The sequence below is a fragment of the Tursiops truncatus genome, chromosome 6, assembly GCF_011762595.2.
Source record: "Tursiops truncatus isolate mTurTru1 chromosome 6, mTurTru1.mat.Y, whole genome shotgun sequence".
NCBI lineage: Eukaryota > Metazoa > Chordata > Mammalia > Artiodactyla > Delphinidae > Tursiops > Tursiops truncatus.
The window spans coordinates 88,921,712-88,938,429 of NC_047039.1; the positions used below are offsets into that span (position 1 = coordinate 88,921,712).

General features: G+C 42.7%; 1 long non-coding RNA gene across 1 annotated transcript in view; it reads left to right on the forward strand.

The window, feature by feature from the left end:
* LOC141278902 (uncharacterized) overlaps nt 1–16,718 on the forward strand; it is a 427,812-nt gene that overhangs the window by 304,914 nt on the left and 106,180 nt on the right. The window contains exon 3 of the long non-coding RNA XR_012332303.1: nt 7,489–7,568. This is a non-coding gene — a long non-coding RNA (uncharacterized lncRNA). The remainder of the gene's footprint in view (nt 1–7,488; nt 7,569–16,718) is intronic.

Sequence of the window (16,718 nt, forward strand, 5' to 3'; positions counted from 1 at the left end):
TAATGACAAATTAATTCATAGCGGACTTTGATAGTGGCCTGAAAACTTTTTTGACATCAATGTTCAGGAGTTGCACTTAGAAAATCAGAATTCACTTTAGCGTCTCCAGTTCTTAACAACAGCAGGGACATCTTGCCATATCTGGAGTGTCAACCTCGGAGATGAGGATGGGAGGGGAAACTTCAGGGCTGTCACAGCTGTGTGTGTAAAAGGAAGGCAAGGATGGGATCTCTTCAGCTGCATGGTCAAAACCCACCGGAAGGGGGCTGTCTTGCCGACTCGAGGCCTGTGCACAAACAGTGCTGTAAGCTGCCTCTCTCTCCCTCATTTTCCGTTGCTCTCTCCTCCTGCCATGTAACGTGTCAAAAGCAAATGGAAATTGAGAGGATTCGGCTGAAAATAGAATTGAATTCTATTAGTCAGCCTAATAGTGAGGTTGCATTTGGAAATACAGTGCAGTATAGCTAATGTTTACCACTTGACTACTCATGCCCCAGGCTCAAAATGCATAATGATGCAAATTAAAACCCAGCAAATGGAGGAGCTGGAATCTCAAAGATAACCATACCTAACGTGGGGCATGACAGAACATCTGCTCTTTAATTAATCTTACGTAAAGACGGAAGCACCGCATTAAGATGCACAGTGTTTATGACAACTGTTTTTTTTTGTGGTTAACATGCTCCTGGACTCCCTCATATAATTGTTGCTGCTTTGTAACTCGCACAAAGCCCAGCTGAACACCCCCCATCAGCCAGAAAGGAAAATATGGGCAGGAAGGGGACTGAGAAGAAAATATGATGATTTCAGAATATAAATCAGGCCAGGCACCAGTCACAACTTTCATTCGTTACTTATGGGGTTGGCCTGGGTGGTAGAAACTTAACCAGAATATTTCCTTTTTTAACATGAGAAATCAACTTTGTGTGTGTGTGTGTCTAGACACACACACACACACACACACACATATGTACATATTAATGTGCGTCATATTTTATAAAGAGCTTTTGCATATAGTACAATGGTTAAAATTAGAGGCTTCAGGGCCAGACTGTCTGTTTGAATTGTTTCACTCTTTCCTAATCTGTACTATTGGGTAAATCCCTTAATATCTCTGTGCCTCAGTTTCCTCATCTGTGTAAAAGGCCTAATCTCAATTCCATTTTTAGAAGGTTCTGAGGATTACATTATTATCACGGTAATCACTATTTATAGTGCATTAACCATGTACCAGGCAGAAGTGTATTACTTCATTTACATGAAATAGCTCATTTAATCTTCCCAATAACCCTATCTCATAGTTAATAAGCTAGTATGGGTAAGACTCTTAAAACAGTGATACATTTTAAAGTATGCAATAAATGTTAGTTGTGATAATTACCATGACTTTTTATGTCATCTATAATATATGTTATTATTGAGTCCTCACCACTACCCTGTGAGAATGGGTCTGTTGCTTTCCCCACTTTATAGATGTCAGTTGAAGCTGAAGTGCATTCAGGTACCCAAAGCTAAACATTTGGAGAGTGACAGAACAAGAATTCTAGCCCCAAATCACCTGACTTAAAATTCTGTGCTTTAATACCCTTCTTATTCTAAAACTGGGGTGATGGGAGATTGTCAAAATTGAAGGGGTTAAAAAAAGAGGTGAGCAGTTTGAAATGCATTGTAATAACGTGTTTGTTCAAATCCGTGTTACCAAATCAGGCATGCTCAGCTCTCTCAAGGAAAATGGAGGTTATCTCAGATGTCAAAACACTTCCCCATGAATATTACTATTTTGGACACCGGCCATTTTATAAATTTCAATATTCATTTTTGCCCCACCACTGTTTGGTATTCCTGTGGTATTTATTCACCAAGCACAAGGGTAATATTATGGAAATGAGGAGGCATCAAGATCTTAATTTTGCTCTGACATGGAATCTATTCCTATTTCATATACAGGTTGGCTGTTATTTTCTAGCAGATGCTTTAAGGTTGATCCATATAAAATTCACACACTGTTGAGAATTAGGCGGGGGGTGGGGGGCAGTGATGGTGGGTAAGGGGAAAAACAAGAGAAAAGGACGAAGAGGGAAGTGAGATGCTTATGTTTTGTTGACACTGAAATGGAATCTTTAAGTGTAAGTATTTCAGAGCCCTGGCAACGAAGTCTCCTGATTGCTGGGTGAGCTTCATTTAATGGTGTTATTTCCCCATGGATATTAGGAGTCTTCCTGAGATAAGCTAATCACAAACAAAGACAGCAATGCTTATTCCCGACCACCTTGTTCCCTCCACTGGAGGGGGCTCTCTCAAGCCCTTCTCTTAGGATGTGAAAACAGACCAGATGGGTGTGCTATCTCCATCTTTTGGCCTTTAGCAGAATCTTTGGAACAAAGCAGGGCAGCAGGGCTTCTTGAAGACTTGCTTGGAGGTAGAGAGAGAGAGAGAGGCTGGATGGAATCTCGAATAAAAATTACAGGTTCTGCTTTAAGCTGAATAAAAATAAGCTATCTGAAGAACATATAGAAGCGGCATGCATGCTGCCTCTGGATAGAATTCATTTTTATTTGTCTATCTACGGATAAAGGAGGAAGATAGATAAATGGAAAGGAAAGTGCTATTTCTGTAATGCTCACCCTGGCAGAGGGTGTGAAACAATATAAAACGTAGCGGCTCTTCCAAAACGACGGCTTCAGTTGAAGTTCATCCACGTCTCTCCCCATTCCTCGCCACCACCACAAAAAAAATATTCAGACCTAGCCTAGTCACTGTGGGGAAAAGGCAGCGATCTTTTGTACGTTGTTATAATTAACCAGGCCCGTTTCATCATCAGATTATAGAATGGGATGCAGTGTTAAAAAAAAGAACTAAAGGAAGAAACCAAGAGAAATGACCATTTTAATTGCATGTTTATTCTCTCTTCGCTTTCCCAAATTGGTTTCGTTTCCTCTGAGTCGGGTAAGTGCCAGGGTATTCATAGGAGCAGGGGGCCAGGGTGGATTCCACCATCTACCAGCATTTGAATTACCTCCGGACGGATTGGCGGCCTCTAAATTTATACCCTTGAAGGCACAGCAACAAGCCTTCATCTCCTATGGAAGAGACTTGAAAGCATGCCAGAACAGGACCTCCGTCCTGCCTTCTTAGAGTCCTGGCACGTAGAATCACACAAGAAAACAAAAGGCATTTGTGAGGAGCCGTCCAGGAAGAAAGATTAACAATATAAACTGAGGGGGGGAAAGAGAAAGAAAAGAAAAAGCCCTTTAAGATGGTTTTGTGCTTATTTTAATAGAACTTGCACAGTCCCTGAATATCCTCTAATCAAAACCAAATGCTTGTTGCCGTACAGCGCTCTTCCTTTGTTCGCTGGTAATGCCCACTCTGCTCTGATGGGGCTGGGGCCAGGGCTGCTGGCTTATCTCTCCCCCAGGAATAAACATCATCCTCAAGGTTAGAGCATGCGGCCTGACTTGAAAAACCCCAGGAAAAACACCCGTTGGCAGCTGGACCTTGTGGTCCCGTCACCCCCAATGCCTGATGAAAAACTTGAAGATGTTTTCTTATGCCTTTTGATCCTGAAATATGTAAGGAACAGGAATAGCAAAAGGAACTCCCTGTTTTCCCCTCCATCTCTGTCTCTCGTTCACTCTGTCAGTCCATCTGTTCACCTCGATGGGGGGCTTTTCTCCTCCTTTCTTCCCTCTTCCCCCCTCATCCTTCCTCCATCCACCTCTGCTTCTCTGTCAGTCTCTGACTTACTTGCGAAAAGGAAAAATCGGTCAGCTTTCAGCTTGATTGGTTCATGTTGTCTGACCTTGACTTTATGTGGGCTGGAAGGATTTCAGTCTTGGTTTTATCAGAATTAGCTTTTATCTGCACAGAAGTACCAGAGGAAGTCACTCATCTCCTCGTCTTTCACCTTAGGCTGGCTGCTTTCTCCTCTAATTTCTATAACAACACGAAGAAAAGAAACAGGATGATTGTGATGGTTATGGAGATAGGACTTTTTCGACAGGGCAGAGGGGATGAAGCCGTAATCGAGTCCTGGGCTCAGGATCAAGGTCTTTGGGTGACGCTGGGTGAGGTTATTAAGGGAATCAGGCAGCCTGTTTTGTTTTACCGCCAGACACTTCTTTTCAAAGGCTTGTGGGGTGTCCTGCAGGAGGGGAATGGGAAGGAAGAAGAGGACCCTGGAAACCCAGATACACAGGATCTGCACCTTTTCATGTCGCCCCAGCTCCGTGCAGCGCAAATTGACTTCGTAATATTGGCTCTGAAAATGAATACGCAGGACATCGCTCTGTGTTACTTTCCTGTGAAATTACTTTTCTGAATGAAAATATTGAATTCCTTTGAAAGCAAGTAGTCTAATATCTCTGGAAATGAAAATCCTGTGGAAATCACAAAGGAAAGAAGACTGAAGGATATGAAAGCTTTATATCTCTAAATGTTAGTCAGTCCTGGATTTTTTTTTCCTTGACAACAATCATAACTGCTCTTTCTGATGTTGCTACACTGGGAGTTGGAATCGCCTAGATGCTTCTATTACAGATTTAGGTTTTTATCTACAATAAACAGCTAATATCATTATCTTAATTTACCAGAGCATTTGTATGCACTCGGCGCTTTTTGTAGTCTACTTGCCTAGTGAGTCTGACCTGTGGAATTTTCCTTGTCTCAAGGGGAACATACTGACTTACCGCCAGGCTTCTGGCTGTCACAGACAGAGCTTCTGCTGAACTGACAGATGAACAGGGCAGATCCCTCGGAGGAGGTAGAGGCGTGGACGACAGGCCTTCTCACAGGGCATCAGCTACCTGGTTGCTCACCATTATTCCTCAAATCATCTTGAGAGGGACGGCCTCCACCCTTCTTGTTATACTGACAGGCTCACCATCTGTAGAGGGAATTTCCCACAAATAAAAGCACTCCCTCTAGAAACATGTTCCCCTTTCCATCTTCTCACTCATATCAGTTCTTTTAGGCTCGATTGGTTGAAGCACCTTTGATGTTTAGGTACATTATGTTTGGTCACATGTATTCTTTTGTTTTTGTTTTTAAAGAGCAAGGTGTCAATTGTAAACCGAATAAGTTATAAGACGCCTCTCTTAACTTCTCCCCAGATCAGTAGTCAAGAAAGTCAGGAAAGAGAGGAACAAACATTAAGGGGAGGATCTGGAAGACCAATTAAGATAAAGTGATTCCAAAGGAGTATTACCTTTCTGCAAAGGAAATGGAGCCCTCTGCCCAGATGGAATTGCAGGCCTGCCTGATGCTGCGCTGGGCAGAGACGCAGATGAGATTGTTGAGATGCTGTCAGCCATGTTTGCAGTACGAGGGGAGCCAAGAGGTACTAGGTGACTGAGCCAATATCTTGATTTCCAAAAGCTTTAGAAAACTTGAAGATGCTTCTGATTTTTAAATAGATTAAGTGAAAAATTTTGAGCAATTACAAAAGGCATAGAGATCCCTGGGACTTAGCAGTAATCCCTAAGAATAAATTGTTCCCTCACATCTTCATTTCATTTTGTGGAGCAAATCTTGCCCATTTATAAAATCCTGTAGTCACAAGAGTAGGATATTTGAGCTGGGTGCTTTATAAAACCTTAAAGTGAAGATGAAAACAGAGCTTGATGGTTTTCAATTTGGTGGATATGTAATTGGTAGAGTGTCGCAGTGGCTGTCAGAAGGGAGATCCCTGAAGAAACGGAGAAACTTCAGGTCATTGATCTGGCCCAGGCCAACATCTTTTTATTGAGATAGGTGAAGACTTATTTGTTGAAGTGGCAGATGAGATGGAGCCAGAAGGAATCATAAAGAACATGTCTTATATCAAAATTAGATGTCAAAAAACTCAACAAACTAGAGGGATGACACTTAACATAGAGAATGGAAAGTTTCCTACTTCAACATAAGTGTGGCTTCATGTGAAAATTAAACCTTTGCAAAAAAGACAGATGACTTGGGTAAATACAGTCCATGTGAAAGGCTCCTGATTCTTCCGGCCCCACCCAAAATATTCCTGCAAGATGTTGTTCAGCAAGTCAATCTCTTCAAAGAGGTGGTCAAGCATTCCTTTGGCTCTCCCATACCTTCTAAGTTACGCTAAAAGAGCTCATAATTATACCCTATATTTATATATACTACCGTATGATTTTATATATGCACATGTTCTAGCATGTAATCGGTGCTCAACATATATTCATGGATTGAGGTTCTGAATCGTTTAAATTCTGTTGCTCCCTTGAGTACTCCATGCTACCTTCATCACCTGCACTTCTGCCCTGGGACATACCTTGTCTGTATCTCCTTTTGCAGAAACCTTTCAGTGTCTTAGTAAAATACTAGTGAGAATTAATATCTTAAGTCAAACTTCTGATATTAATTTTTTTTACCAGTATTCTTTAAGTCATTTGGCAAGGTGAGGCTCATCATCGATTAATGTTTCTCAAACATACAAATATAATTCCAATGTCCCAAGTATTGGAGATCAAAAACTCAGGTGTACAGACACCCCTTGACATGACCAGTGGCTAAATTCCTTACAAAGGATGCCAGGCAAAACTGATATGCCCAAAGCAATTTTCCAATAGAGTAACGGCACAGAAGAGATTTAGGATATTTCAGCCACTCTAGGGGGATACCACTATTTCTATTTAATCCATAGTTACTTAAGCTGGACTCATTTAATAAGTATACAGGGTGAGAGGTGGTGTAAACAGAGAAACAGTTGGAGGTGATAAATCAGCTTCCTTGTACTGCCACAGGTTTGATGGCGATGGGTCATATCATGTCTTAGGGTTTTTCCTTCTATGCTTAAATAAATTAAAAATTGTGAACAGTGAAGCATGTGCCACGTTGCTCTGCGTGGCTGTGGAATCACAAGCAGTTAATGTGAGAAAGAAACCCACAGTGCAGAAAAGCACAAACATGGCACAAATGCATCTCACTTGGCAGGCAATGCAGAATTGAACCGGGTAAAGGATGGATACTAGAACGTTGGCATTCACCAGAAATTACGGTCTCAGGTACTGCGGTGCCCACCTACCATGGTATTTGCCGCACGTTACATTGCATCACTATTATTTCACTAAAAGGCCTAAATAAAATTATGTATATATCAAATATGTAAAACACAAATGTATCTAGACCAAGACGTGCCTGTGTAAGCTTTTATAAAAATAGTCGTAGATCCGAGAAATGTTTATTTTCATTTGTCCAGGTTTGAGATGTAATGTGAGCAGAGTATATGAGCATCATAGGTTTTCAGTCTCAAATTAGAACATTCTTCTCTGGTGTCATCACAGACCAGCAGTGTGCATGGAATCCTAGTATTGACACCCAAGCTATTTCTCTTCAAGTTACTCTTAACTATGTAGCAGCCAAGACATTCTTTGCCAGATCGTGTGTCTTGAGTTAGTTTGGAAAACATGTACATTGAACATTTCCTTCCTCCCTCCCATCTTTGATAACTTCCTTCTTTCTTCCCCGCTGTGATAGGTGCTGTGAACCTGGCGGGAAGGAAGAGACACGTAGAGCAGTTATCACAACACAGTACGGTCTGTGCCATCGTCTTAAAGGTATGTATGGAATTTCAAGGGCACACGGATTTGGGGAGTGGGGTTTGTTCCCCGAGGGTTTCCGGAAACGGCTAGCCATTAGGTGGAGTCTTGAGGCTAGTTTGTTATTTCCAAGATTCAAGTGAAACATCAAGCTCTGGAAGGATTTTTTCAAATTTTCTAGTCTTTCTTTAAGATACAAGCAAAGAGCTAAAATTTACTTTTGTGGCTAAGTTGGCTCATTCTGTCTGGCTCATTCTCTCTTGCTCTCTGTCAACTCTGCTTTTCATTAGAAATAAATTTGAAAAATCCAAAAGCGTGTTAATCTGGTTGCTAAGCTCAATTATTGAAAAAGAACAAGTCAAGATCTTCTCGTAAGGAGTATTGAGCAAATAAATGGAAACAAAACTTCTTAATGGTGTGGTAGTGGTGGGTGGAGGGAATTCCTTTTTTTTTTTTTTTTTTTTTTTTTGTCCTGCAGAGAAGTAAGCAGGGGTGGAAGATGCCATAGTTGAGTATTTGGAAGGCCTTGCCTACAGCTGTGCAGCTAAGTCACGGTTGACTGTGTGAAGGAGTTGTAAGGAGGTAGATTGCACTCAGCTGGGGGAGGAATAGCAGATGCGTCATTAATATCATCTGTGTATTACAATAGGCCAGCTCAAGATCTGGATTTGAAGCACTAAATGTGTCACCCTCACCTTCCTTTGGTACAGTAATGGAAAAGCCCGATAGAGCTGAGTAGAGAAATGTGGTAGGAAAATAATGGGACATTAGTCCGATTCTTGATTCATCAGTTATTAATAACATGACCTTTCACTGCCTATTAAACCTTTAGGACTCATACTCCTTGTCAGTGCAATGTTGGAGGGCGAGGCAAGGGTTTATAATAAATTATCTCTAATAGCGAATCTAATTTAAAACTTTTCACCAAATTAGCAAAGGAGAGTTCAATTTAATTCCTGTACGTTCACTGCATGTACTGTTCTCCTATGAAATCTTCATATATAGATGTAAACATACATATCTGGAAATCATGTAGAAGGCATGTTATACCCCAGAGCTAATAAGCGTTCACTAATTCTCTCTCTTGCCTCTGTGTACCTCAAACATATAATTTCGAACCTTTTGTGCAAACCCACTTCCAATTACTCACCTTCAGGCGTGTCCCATCTCAGGCAATTCTCACAATTGTCTGAAAATATCAGGCATATTTTCACCTCTGTCTCTTGACTTGTTTCCTTAGAAAGTTCTGTAGCTCAGTGATGCCCATATTCAAATCCAGCCCATCCTTCAAGGTCCTCCATCATATTGGAACTATTTCCACGAGCCAAACCTGACTACCTCCTCTCTGAAGCTGAGAGGGGTCTCAGCTCTCCTGCAGGCCACCCAGCTCTCTTAACAGCACTTGCCTATTTGCTGCCTTGCATTAGATTCATCTGTCTAAATATCTTTCCTTATTAAAGAGGGACTGGATCTCATTTATGTGTACATTCCCGGAGCTTATCAGAGTGCTTGGAACATGATGGACAAGCAGCGTGCTGGTGGAATAGAATCAGGGAAAGGTTGTCTTTTTAAGTAGACACTCATTTAGAGTGAAAGTGTGAGCCCTCTCGCCAGCACGAGCCTGTCCATGATCTCTCCCGCCTTCTGCTCCAACCATACTGCCCACCTTGCTTTCTGCCGCTGAAGCTGGTCCAAGCCTTTTCCTGCCTTAGGGCATTTGCTTCAGTTGTTTCCCCTGCCTCCAGGCTCTTCCCCAGATAACAGCAAATCCCTCTTCTCTCTTCCATCAGCTCATTGCTCGGGGAGGCCTTCTCTGACCATGCTGTATAAAATGACGATTTATAGAACTCTCCATTCCTTCTCTCTTTCATTTGTCTCCATAACACTCATGACTATTCTTCATAATATGTATTTATTTGTTTGCTAGCCATTTGTTCCATCAGAATGGAAGGTCAGGAGGGCAGGATTTGTGTTCACTGCTTTCCCCCCCAGTGCCTAAAACTATGCCTGGTGCATATTAAACCCTGTGGGTCCTTCCTCCAGAATCTGCTTATTCTCATCAGCGTGTCTGAGGTTTCTCTAGACTCAAATGCCTGCTTGAAGTCAATGCTGCTTTCTTGTTTCTGGGCCCTTACCTCTACTTCCACAGTCTCTCTTCTATACCGTAGACCTCAAGTTAAGAACCGCTGATCTAGTGGAACAGGAAGGTATGAACTACAGCGGTAGCCATAAGATTCATAGTATATATTAAAAGAATGGGGAGAGATAAATAACTGAAGGAAAAATAAGTAAAGGCATATGGTTTTTATAGAGAGCCCCATGATCAGAAATAGAGTGTAATGAAGCCTATTCGTTATTGATAATACATTTTCGTTTAAAAGAGGGCTAATAGCTGATGTTTAGTTTGGGCACAGTGACTCAAGTGAGATTCAAGGATACATGGCAGCTTTAGTAAGTAGTTTCCATGTTCAAAGCATGCTAGTGACTTCAGAGAGGCTTTATGGATTCTGCTCTTAAGAAGTTTATGTTAGGGCTTCCCTGGTGGCGCAGTGGTTGAGAGTCCGCCTGCCGATGCAGGGGACACGGGTTCGTGCCCCGGTCCGGGAAGATCCCACATGCCGCTGAGCGGCTGGGCCCGTGAGCCATGGCCGATGAGCCTGCGTGTCCGGAGCCTGTGCTCCACAACGGGAGAGGCCACAACAGTGAGAGGCCCGCGTACCGCAAAAAAAAAACAACAACAAAAAAAAGAAGTTTATGTTAATGATATGGTACATACTTATTTTTTAGTAAGAAATCCTTTGGAATGATCCATTAAACTTTACCTTGATCTTATAAAGTAATTTAATATGTAAGATTAAAATTGTTCATAGATTCAGTGACAGTTACACCGGATCCACTTCTTTTAGAATGACCCTAATCTGCACTCAGACCCATAATTACTTGGAACCACTGGCCTCTTAGTTTCTATTTCTGGCTGATTTTATATGTTTTTGTTTTTTGTTTTTTCCATAAAAATCTGAAACAGGTTGCATCCTGATCAGATGGGCCCTATTTGGTTGTTGGGTACTCATATTGTAAAACACAAGTGATAAAGGCTTTGAAGAGATAAGATGCAGCATGGGTGAAGGAGAGAGAAAAGGAGAAGATGACTTTTAAATCTATTTATTGAACAAGCTATTGAGCATCTTCTGTGTACCAGCACTGCCTGGGTACTAATCATATAAAGATAATTAAGGCATATTTCCTGTCCCTGTCTAGATTTTGAGCCTATATGATGGGGAAACAAAGAAGAAAGCAAAGGACACCGAGCAGAGAAAAGATTACAGGTTAAGACCTGTGCTTGTTGAATTTGAGATGAAAGCAATACATCCAAATGGTCTTTACCGTGCTTTTGATATGAGTCGAAAAGTCTAAGTTCTGTGGGGAAAATGCAGTGAATTAAAAGATAGAGCAGCATGACATGGATGTGAAAAGTCTGTTTTCTATTGGGAAGTATACATTTGATACTTTATGGATGAGAGAAGGGCTTTTTTTCTTTTTTCCTTTTTCCTAATTTAAGTTAGGACTTCTTGCCAAGTTTCTGCTTAGGAATTCTGAACTGAACTTCAAATGTTTAGGGGCTTCTGTTTTAAACACATTTGGAGTTGTGGCTTCTTGTTCAAGGAAGAAACCCCTTCAAGTACATCAAAGAGCTGTGAAAAAAAGATACAGTGTGTTGACAATTTTTGCAAGGGCATCAAAACCAGAAAAATTTCTCTGCTGTACACACATATTTCAAAGTTAGGGGGGACGGTTTCTGGTGAGAGTCTTCTGTTGCTGTATTAAACCCCAAATACTTGGGAAATAACACATTCATTGTACCTAAAATATGACTTGGTTCACCTAGCAATTTCAAGCCAAGGTCTAGAAGATGTTTTCTCTGGTGGGTAACCTTTAAATAAATGTGTGAGGCTTCTCATTGCTCGGCCCAAGTCAGAAGAGTCAGGAAACAGAATCAGGGGGAGGAATCTTCCCAAAACATCACAAGCCATTCGACCCAGAGCCTTGGAGAAACTGCTTACAAATTCAAGTTAAATCATAGTGGGCAGGATCTTGTGAGGGGATGATGGAAGAAGATTGCCTGTGTTGATTCAAGACCCATTTTACTCCTTCATCCTTGATGACCTGGTCAAAGCAGGTACAGAATAAAATCCACATCTGCAAGGGATAAACCACTATTAAGTTCTTGGTAGAGGAGCCTGGGCATCATGTTCACAAAGATGGGGTCTGGAGCCCCAGCTCTATCACTTGGTACCTGGGAAGCCTCTGTTTTCTCATTTGGAAAATGGAAGCAGTAATGCCAACATTTCCAGGTTGTTGCTTGAATGAATGAATGTTGGATGTAAAGTGCCTAGCAGATTACTCGATGCTTAGAAAGAGCTCAATAAATGCCGCCCCACTCCCACCTCCCTTTGTTCTTTCCCTTGAGGGGATAAAATTAGGCCTAGTTTAGGTTAAAATGAGGATGTCAAATTAAGAAATCAAGGAGGCAATGATTTTGTAATGCCTGTTCCAGCTCTGCGACCGCTAGCGATGTGACCTGAGGCGAGTCACTTAACCTCTCTCACCTCCGTTTTCTCCCCTACAAATGAAGTTAACAAATGCTTGTAAATTAGAATAAAAGATCAGGTTAAACTCCTAGGCAGGAAAGCAAATGGTCGAGAAAGTTGGCTCTAGAGTTAGGCCTCCTAAAGTCCAGCCTGGGCTCCAAAACTTACTTGCTCTATGACTTCGGCCTAGTTACCAAATATCATTGTGTCTCAGTTTCCTTATCTGCTAAATAGGGATAATAACAATAGTTTATGCCCCATAGATATGAAGAGTAAATCAGAGAATGCACGTAAAACACTTAGCATATGCCTGGCACATAGTAAGTGCTCAATACGTATCTTTATTATCTCAAGAGAACTCTGGTGGAAAGCTTGTGGCTTGGGACCAAAGAATAAAGATAGAATTAGTAGGGAAAGCTTCAAGTGTGATTTCGAACGGCTCCGGCCTAGAAAGCCTGAATAGACCTTTCAGATTTCGGTTCTCTAGTGGAGTATAGCCTACTGGGCTGTGCAAGTGTTTGGAAACCATTTGGGGAACAGCAACGACTTATATTGTTAACAGAACAGCTCATTCCTCTCAGCCTCTCTCTAGGGAGCTGACCTTCTTGAAACAGATGGGCCTCCAATCAGGAGCCCTTGGAAGAGTGTCGGGATTGCTCCAGTTTGGAGTAGTTTATCTACAGCTTAAGAAACGTGCCCTACAATAATCACCAAGACTTTCAAGCCCTGACAGTATAGAGGATCTCAGTTTAATACTGTTGTTGAGTAACCGAAGTATGAAATACTCTGGTTCCAGTTCTGTTGCCCAAATAAACTTACGTGGAGTTCAAACCTGAACAGTTAAGCAATAAGAGTTGCTAGCCATGTCCCCTTGTGTAGCCTTACTAAGGGCGGTGGTGATGTCCTCGGCATTGCTGTGAATGATGAATCCAATTCATTGCAGTTTCCTTCTTGATGCTGTCTAGACTCTCTCTATAAAGGAGTTCCAAGGAAGGAAGTGGTTATGGCCACCTGCAGTGCGACCAGAGAAAAGAGGGCATAATCAGGGCCAGACCGAGTCCTTTAGAAGACTTCTGTGCTAAATATAGGTGTCCCACCTCCACCGCCACCACTATTCCCCACATTATATGCAATGGAAAACAAAGGTAAATTGTAAAATAAGTGTATCCAAATCCAACAAAGTTCTGATTTTTCCATGATGATTTTAAGATGTGTCTACACGTACTTTTTAAACAATCCCTGCGTTTTCGGTGCTCAGAGCACACGTTAGTTTGCCATTCATCATCAAGCCCTAGCTGATTATCTGGTGAGCCTGGTCTCGGGATCGCCATCCAGAGAGAGTGTGTGACGTATCTGGGAAGCGATTATCCCTCTGATAAAAGACTATAATTAACTAAGTGGGTGGATCATTTGTTAAGTGTGTGCTTTTCCCAGAGGAAGGGCAGAGATGGTATGAAATAGGGGTGACATCTCCCTATGAGTACGAGTCCTTGGCAGAAACACAAGACTTTGGAGTGAGCACATGTTAGTTCAGGACTCTGGATTTTGGAATTAACCTCTTAACTGGTTTCCTTTACACTAGTCTTTCTTATTTCCAATAGACTACATTGTGGCCAGAGTGATCTCTTTAAAAAAATGTGACCACGATAGTCCTCTGTTTAGAACACTTTATGTGAAGTCTCACCATTGCCTACAGAATAAAGATAAACTCCTTTGTACCTCAAGGTTCTACAACACACTTCTTCCTACCTATGGAGTTCCATCTCTCCCTATGGCCCCAACTGACCCTGTGCTCTAGCCACGCACAGACATCCTTCCTAATCTCTACATTGTTTCCACTCTTTGCTCCTCTGTTCCTCTTCATCCAACTGGTACACGACCAGTCACCTCTCAGAACCCAGCCCCTATGTCCCTTCCTGTGGCCTGGGTTCCCTGATTCTCCAGACAGACTCACTGTCTCACTTCTTTGTGCCCCCACACACTCGGTTCAATCTCTGTGGTCACACTTCTGCTATAACCTTTCAGACATGGTGATTTACGTGTCTGCATCCTCGTTTTGCAACTGTGAGCTCCTTGAGGGCTGGGACCAGGCTTCGTTCATTTGGGTATCTTCATGGACTTTACAATGCCCAGCACACGGTAGAGGCAAAATAATATTTGCTGAATAAATACAATAACTAGTCATAAACTGGCACTAATACGATAATACCATCCTCCATGAAGGCAGAAACCATGTAGCTGGCACTCGGTTGAATGAATGAGTGAGGGAATGAAAAGCTCATAGAGCTGTTGTGAAAATCAAAATGAACACTGTGGAAACTTTGTGAACCATGTATGGCTGGGCCTGGGCAAGAGGCTGTTACCGTGATTGCGATGAGCACAGTCCCCTGGCTTTCATAGCAGTGTGGCCAGGTACACAGGTCTGTGGGAGCCAGCACTTAGCTGCCTGACCATCACCCCAGGTAAGGATTGGGGTTTGGAGGGAGGGGCACAGGCACATAGTAAGTGGGACCCCTTAGGTGCTCCCACCCCATTTGGGGAAAGAAGGGGTACATTCATGAGGCAGGGAGAGGGCTGGGAATGGGTGGCTGGCTATTCTCCCCCATGGGATTCTCTTTTTAACTTGACCCAGATTGTCTAGGGCTCCCCTCACTGTCGACGGTCTGCCCCCCTCAGCCAGGCTGCGTGGCGCTTCCCACCCTCAGGCATAGGGTGCAGACTGGCCGGAGTGCGGTATCCTGCTGCCGTGGTCAAGGCCAAAAGGCAGCGTTCCACTGACTGGACGTGTAATGGGGTGAAAGTGAACCTGCTGCTATTTCTTTCACAGCTTGTGAAGGCTGTAATGAAAAGATCTGAGAAACTCTTTTGCCCTAGTCCTGGAAGAAGGGTGTCATAAATGTCCACTTGGCCGCTGATTGCCACATTGGCACAGGGACTCCACAGCAACAAGTCACTGGAACATAGCTAACCAGAAGCACACCTGTTGAAAAAGCAACTTAGCCTCTCTTACTTCTCTAATTGAGTAGCAAATTAGAATAACAAAAACCACCATTAATGGTACATTTTCTCTGTCCTACGTGGCGCAAGAATCTCATCTGATGGCCACCCAAACATAAAAGTGAGTGTATTGTCATCATTTTAGGGAAAATAGTGCTCAGTCAGGTTAAGAGCTTTTCCCCAAATCACTCTGTGTGTCAGTCAGCTTTCACTATATTATACTGAGGTAACAAACAACCCCAGTGTCTCAATGTCTTGGAACAACAAGCCTTTAATTCTCAATCATATTGCATTCCTAGTGCAGTGTCCAAGGGCAGCTCTGGCTCTGCCCTATGGGTCTTCTTTATTCCAGAACCCGGACTAAAAAACAATCCTGATTTGGGGTATATTATTACCATGACAGAGAGAAAAGAGCAATGGCTCCCCTCCCAAAGGCTCTTAAAGTTCCTTTGGACTGTGGCATACATTACTTCAACTCACATTCCATTGGCCAAAGCAAGTCATACGGCCAAGCTTGAAGTCCAGGTGATAGGAGTGAGGGCTTCTCCCATAGATAGACATCCCAAGTCCCATGGCAATGGACAGGAAGGAATAATTGGGAAGGAATCATTAGGGTCAATAAGAAAACCATCTAGTAAGTGACAGAGCTGGGTTTAAAACTAAAGTTCTCCCTTATCCACATTCCAGGTTCTTTCCACCACACCAAGTGATCTCTAATGGGAACCCCAGTGCAGATTTATTGACCTTGATGACAGGAGCCCTGAGTAAAACTCCAAGGCTTGATTCCTGCAAGTGCAGGAGAAGGAAGAACTAAGGACCCCATCTTGTCACTTAACAGAACAGGATTGCAAGTGTGTGTCAGGGAAGTCTCGCACTGTTGTCTGTCAGTGTAATTGGGATGAAAAACCTACTCTCTCTCTGCAGCCCTTATTGCTCCAGTAAATCTCCCACTGTACCTCCCATTACCCCTCGCTTAAAGCACCGATTATTCCTTTATTAGAGCTCAGCCACAAGTAGGCCATGAATTTTTATGGCTTTTCCGGATCTCATAAGGCAATGAGACTCATCCATTTAAACACAGTCACTAAACTCTACCGCAGGTTTATGACCTGATGTAGCATTTCACCGCTGTTTAAAAAGCAGCCGCACCCACTCATCCCTTCTTGGAACTTTTCATTTCCTCCTTGAAAGAAAGAAAATTTCAGTTTCCCACTTTCAACCCCCCTAATGGTTCCCTTGAGATGTGGCCAGGGTGAAATGCCACCATTGACTAAGATCTGAATGTACCCACTTTGGGCATCACTTCTACCTGGGGGTGGGGGCGAACCCGAACTTCTTCCAGCCTCCTCCAGTTCCATTGGAATGTTTATTCTGTTTGATGAACACGTACCTACCTTCGGCAGTTTATTCACGAAGCATTAACTGCGTAACTACTGTCTGTCAGATAACGTGCCCGGCATGATCGTATCGCTGTGGGCTGCCCCTCTGTGAGGAAGCGAGGAAAGAGAGAAAACACTGCTGTTTCTTGAGGGACTTCAAAGCAATTTCATGTACACGGTCTCATTTGACCGTGTCTGTTCCC